At 30.0% G+C, this 5,576-nt stretch overlaps 1 long non-coding RNA gene across 1 annotated transcript in view; it reads right to left on the bottom strand.

The window, feature by feature from the left end:
* The window catches only part of LOC111086794, a 6,500-nt gene extending 2,927 nt beyond the window's left edge, over positions 1 to 3,573 (bottom strand). Inside the window, exon 1 of the long non-coding RNA XR_002611513.1 lies at positions 2,416 to 3,573. This is a non-coding gene — a long non-coding RNA (uncharacterized LOC111086794). The remainder of the gene's footprint in view (positions 1 to 2,415) is intronic.
* Between the last annotated feature and the right edge of the window lie 2,003 nt (positions 3,574 to 5,576).

Below are 5,576 nucleotides of genomic sequence, written 5' to 3'. Positions count from 1 at the left end.
TTTAACAAAATCTGCCTACAAGAAAATATATACATACATACACATTATACTTCTAAATAAATTTCAATAAGTTTTTAAATATATGTAAAATTAATATGTCTCACTTGAAGATCTAATAATCCACATGCATGTACAATTTTATTTCTTGTTAAGAAATTGCTTATAACACATCATATTTGTAACTAACACAAAAACAAGACATTTTGTTTCATGATATATTTTGCATAAATGTTTTAAACATATCTGTCATGTTCTACCTGTTCTACGTTATTACTTTTTTTCTACTTCACAACATAGCTTACTTCAGTATCTCTTGTCTATTATAATGGTTCTTCATGACTCGCTTTAGTATTTCATGACCTATATTTTTATCTAAACTAGATACAACTGTTATAATGGTTCTTTATGATCCACTTCAGTATTTTATTACCATGTAACACAAATATATACATATATGTTGTTTAGAAGTAATACAGTAGTCCTTCTTGACCGAGAACTTATACAGTTGATTTTATACAATCTTTTAATATCCATTTTAAATTAAACACTGTTTATGATTTCTTATGAATTAGTCAAAGTTAATATGAATTACAAAAGAATAAATATGGGCTTAGAACTGGTATGTATGCAAATATCCCATAAAAACATGCATAATTATATACTGCAGAATACAAGCAACAAAAGCTGATATATATATATATATATTCTATTTTTTAAGCAAAAGAAAAAGATATTTAAAACAAAAGGATTTAGATAATTTAGTGAGTTTGGCAAATGGATTTTAATTATAATAAATACAAGATAATGCATGTGGGTTATCATAATTTGAATTATAACTATAATTTGAATGGGAATAACCCTAACAGTGTCACGAAAGAATGGGATCTTGGTGAAATGGTTGATCAGTCTCTTGAGCTGTTGCTAGTGGTAAGACAAATAGGATATTAAGTCGTATCTATAGAGATATTGAATACAAGTCTAAAGCGGTTATAATTTCATTGTATAGGTCACTGGTTAGGCCAAATTTGGAGTATTGTGTTCAGTCTTGGGCTCCTTACCTTAGGAAGGACATTGAATTGTGGGAAAGGTTCAGAGGAGGGTTACTAGAATGGTGCCTTGGATGAAGGCATTGTCATACAAGATGTTGAGATCTCTCAAATTGTTTTCTTTTGAAAAAAAGAAGAGTAAGAGGGGATCTGATTGAAGCATTTAAGATTGTAAAGGGAATTGATAGTTTGATGCACTATCATCTTTCATATTTAACAGCAAGAATAGTTAAGACAGTTTTATTTTTCTAACAGGGTGGTTGGCCTTTGGGATGTGTTGTGTTTGGATCTTGTGAATGCAGTAAATTTATGTAAGTATAAGAGAAAGCTTGATAACTATATGAATGATAAGGGCTGGCTTTAAGATTTTTTTTCTAATTTATTCATTTAATAGTTTTAGTTTAGTTTAGAGAATGTGGCAGCCAAGATGGACCAATAGGTCCCTTGTTGTCCCAAAGCAGTGTGTTATGTTAAATTCTATTATAATGATGATTCAACTATCTTATCTATAGAACAACTTAAAAAAAGGTAACCATGTTGGATAATAGGTAAGCCTCAAACAGAAAATTTTATTAATCCATAACAAGTTTATCAAACAGTCTAGAGACAACCATTCTATTTAAAACTTTCTTTTTCTTTTCAGAACAATGAATTACATTTAACATATAGCTCAAGCATTTTCTTTTTCTTGTGACATTAAGAATCACATCAACCTATAACAAAGTTCATACCACAAACAAATAAGAACTGTATAAAAATAAATATTCTTAGTAATAATTGATTAATAGACTGGTACAAATGCATGTAAGTAACTGAGTATTGAAGTGCCTACTATTATATGTATAAAAATGAGCTACATGTTCATAAAAGTTATAAAATTAAATAAATTTTATTGACTGGAACAATACTTAGAAAGTCTTTTTATAGGTTAACAAAAGTTAATATTCCAAAATCATTGGCTGTTAAAATACATATCAAAATAATTCTTTTTTCAGATATAACATATTCATATAAATAAGTTATTGGAACAAAATAATTACTAGATTCGGTAAATCAGTCATTGTTGAACTGTTGCATATTCATAAAAATTTGTAGAGGCAGAAATTATTTATAAACTTATAGTGACTGAATTTTTAATGTTATTGGACTAGCAGATGACTTATAATCATAACAAGTAGAAAGCAATACTTAAATCACATTATTTAATTCTGATCCACAATTTGTATAAAATAGTTCAATATCTCATACTGTTTTCAGACAATTCTTAAAAATTAAGTTAAGAATATAAAACTAAACGCAATAGAAACATATAAAGAATATGATAATGTAAAGACTAAATGGAATAAATAAGAATTCCAATCCAGCTTACCTTCTGTCTTTTTAGTTTTATTTTCTCTTTTTTTCACTTTTTCTAAAACATAAGCATCCCACTCTTCCTTGCTTGAAAGTAAATGACGAATCCAACCAACACATGTTTGTTTTAGTTCTTCTTCGATATTTTCTGCTTCCATGATTATTCTTGAAGTTGAAGTGTTTCTCTCGCTCTTGAGTTTAACTATAACACTGTAAGGATATATTAAACTGATAGTGATACACAATCACAATGGCTGGCAGCTTTAGACTTTAGTTGATATTAATAATGATACTGATTCGGTGATACACTAGGCCAGTGATTCTGAACGTGGGTCAATTTGAAAATGCTACAATAAGAAAAATTTTACATTATATTATTATATCTTTTCGACACCAAATTTGTTTTATATTAAGGGTGCATCAAATTTTTTGAGGTGTGGTGGTGGGGCATGGAGCAAAAAAGAACTACTGAACTAGGCCTACAGAAGAACGTACGAATAAGAGAAATCGATGACCATTCCTCAACACTATGTAAAAGAAAATTAACAGATCTTTAACAACCGTAAGTTTGAGATAACAAATATAGTTGATAAACTGGTTTCTTTACTAGTTTAAAATGGGTTTCTTAATTACAACAAGCGACAATCGTGAGTTAGCTATCTCACGATGAATGCAATCACTATAAGTTATACTTTTACGTGTTTTTCGCACTCTAGATGCTTGCCTCACTGCGTAAATGTTAACATATTTTAAACATCCTTTTGATTTTCCCAGTGTATTTCAAAAACCAAAATATTTCACTTCTTCTTACATAATTGAATTTTTTTTATAAAAGAAGTATGGGTAAGTTTCTTCTAAAAAAATTTTACAGCTGTTATTTCTGAAGCTTAAACATCAAATTGAAACGATGGTGAAAATCTTTTCCGAGTAGCACTCGAGGTATGAGGTACAAACACATTGGTAGGCGTCGTACCCTTATTATTCATTACTTTGCTCTAAAAACAAAACAAAAAATGTCCACAGCTATACAGATGATAATAATTATTTACAATTGGTGTTCAAAATTCAGGAATCTCGAAACAACGTGACAATTTAAAGTATTTGACAATATATTTAGTTCATAGCGTTACTTTCGTTTCAATAACAACGTTGTGTCACAAATAATAACGCTACCTGCTGTTTAATTTGTGCTTTAAACATTTTAAAATAAAACCATAGAAGTATGATCTTTATAATACGTCTATGGGCAAAATAAATCACTCATCGAACTAACATATTTCCCATGTTCATAAGCAAATTATATACAGTTGTATAAAGGTTGATAAAAATGACATATGCGATACACACACTCACACAAAACATCAAAATAACAAGGAGAGACCACGTGACCCTTGAGTAATAATATTTTTTATCGGCTCCCCCGGTGGGACAGCGGTAAATCTTCGGATTTACAACACTAAAATCATTGGTTCGATATCCCTCTATGAATAAAGAAGATAGCCCGATGTGGCTTTGCTATAAGAACACACACCTTTTTATCGTAGTTAGAATAAAAACGTGTAAGTGTGTGTGAGTTTTCTTATAGAAAAGCCATATCGGGCTATCTTCTGTGTTCACCGATGCTAATCGAATCCCTGATTTTAGCGTTGTAAATCCGAAAACTTACCACTGTCCCGCCGGAGGACAAAACGTGTAGGATTCTAATCGTTAATTAAACTTCATGTTATAGTTTTGTTTTTATGAAACTCTTGGATGGAAGCATGAAGGTACTTATTTAACGAACGTCCAGTAGTTATTGGTTTTTAAGGAGTAGTTTGAGAAAAGTGAAAAATGTATTAATATATTTTACAAATGAATATTTGAATTGTGTTTCAATATAAATTTGTTTTAGAATTTGAGCTAGTTTTTCGTTTTATTATAAAAATTACCAGAAATGTTTATTTAGCATTATGTAATTTACACTATTTTGTATTATTCGTTGTTTATGGCTCTATGAGTGATGGCTTATATATTACTGCTGATGGTAACATGATATCTTACAGACCACAATATCTTCTTAAAGAAAAGTATAATGACAATAATCAATTTTATTAGGAAGTTACAATGTGTTACATAATGATAGTTCGCTTTCGTGTATAAGTGTGTGTACATTTAATGAGCACGAAGTTTAACCTGTTACTGACAGAGTAATAATTAGATTAGATACAACATCAATTCGAGACAATGAATTAAATAATTATATAATATCCTCATTAGCCTGTTAGCTTCTGAGGAAGTGTTACGTCTTCTTGATTTGATTGGTATAGCGTTACATCTTCATCCATTTTGTGAAATGGTCCATCATTACCGTGTTATACTTATGTCCATCTCTCTACTATAGTATTGGAACTAGAATAGCCACTACCACACTGCCAGTCTTTCAAGTATGCTCCAACAACGTAGTGTTGAGATTACCCACGCTACTTTTTTTTTTGGGGGGGGGGCGTATTTTTCTTTCAATTCTCCGTTCTTACAAAGATCGTCCACCTTCACCCATTAAAAATTTAATTAACTTATCCTTAAGGCTCAACAATTTCGAAGTTTAGAGATAATGAGCTACGAGTAGTTATATAAGTTAGCACCACTGGGCATATTGACCACGATAGAGACAAGATACCATATAATCGATTAAAACGCCTTCTGCTGTCTTTAAACCTTAATACAGCTTTCATGATGAGAATTAGCTGGGTAACTTGGCTTACTTTTATGAGTTATTTGTGAGTATAAAATAAAATAGTGCTTTTCATATAATATTTTTTATATTTATCAGAGAATAAGAAGCTACATATAAGGATATGAAACTACGTCAACTTAGCATCATATGGTGTACTTTAATAATGAAAGGCTTGTACGTTCTGACAATTGAGGTTAATTAAACGCAACTAAGTATAACAAAATGATTTAATTTTTCCAGATTTTTCCGAGATAAATCTTGTTTTATATCAGTTACGTAAAGCCTCAATGATAGCTGAACAAAATATGTACAAGGGTTTGACTAGAATTTTAAGTTTATGTTAATATTCCAAACGGGTTCGTTACTATGCGGTGAAATATACACTTGTATCATCTTTGGTATATATCATTCATTGGTTTAAGTTTTTACATAGCATGTGTTACATTTAAATGTGTGTTCTTCTA

This window comes from Limulus polyphemus, unplaced genomic scaffold (genome assembly GCF_000517525.1).
Source record: "Limulus polyphemus unplaced genomic scaffold, Limulus_polyphemus-2.1.2 Scaffold1437, whole genome shotgun sequence".
Classification (NCBI taxonomy): domain Eukaryota; kingdom Metazoa; phylum Arthropoda; class Merostomata; order Xiphosura; family Limulidae; genus Limulus; species Limulus polyphemus.
This window is presented reverse-complemented; position numbering and strand designations above follow the sequence as displayed.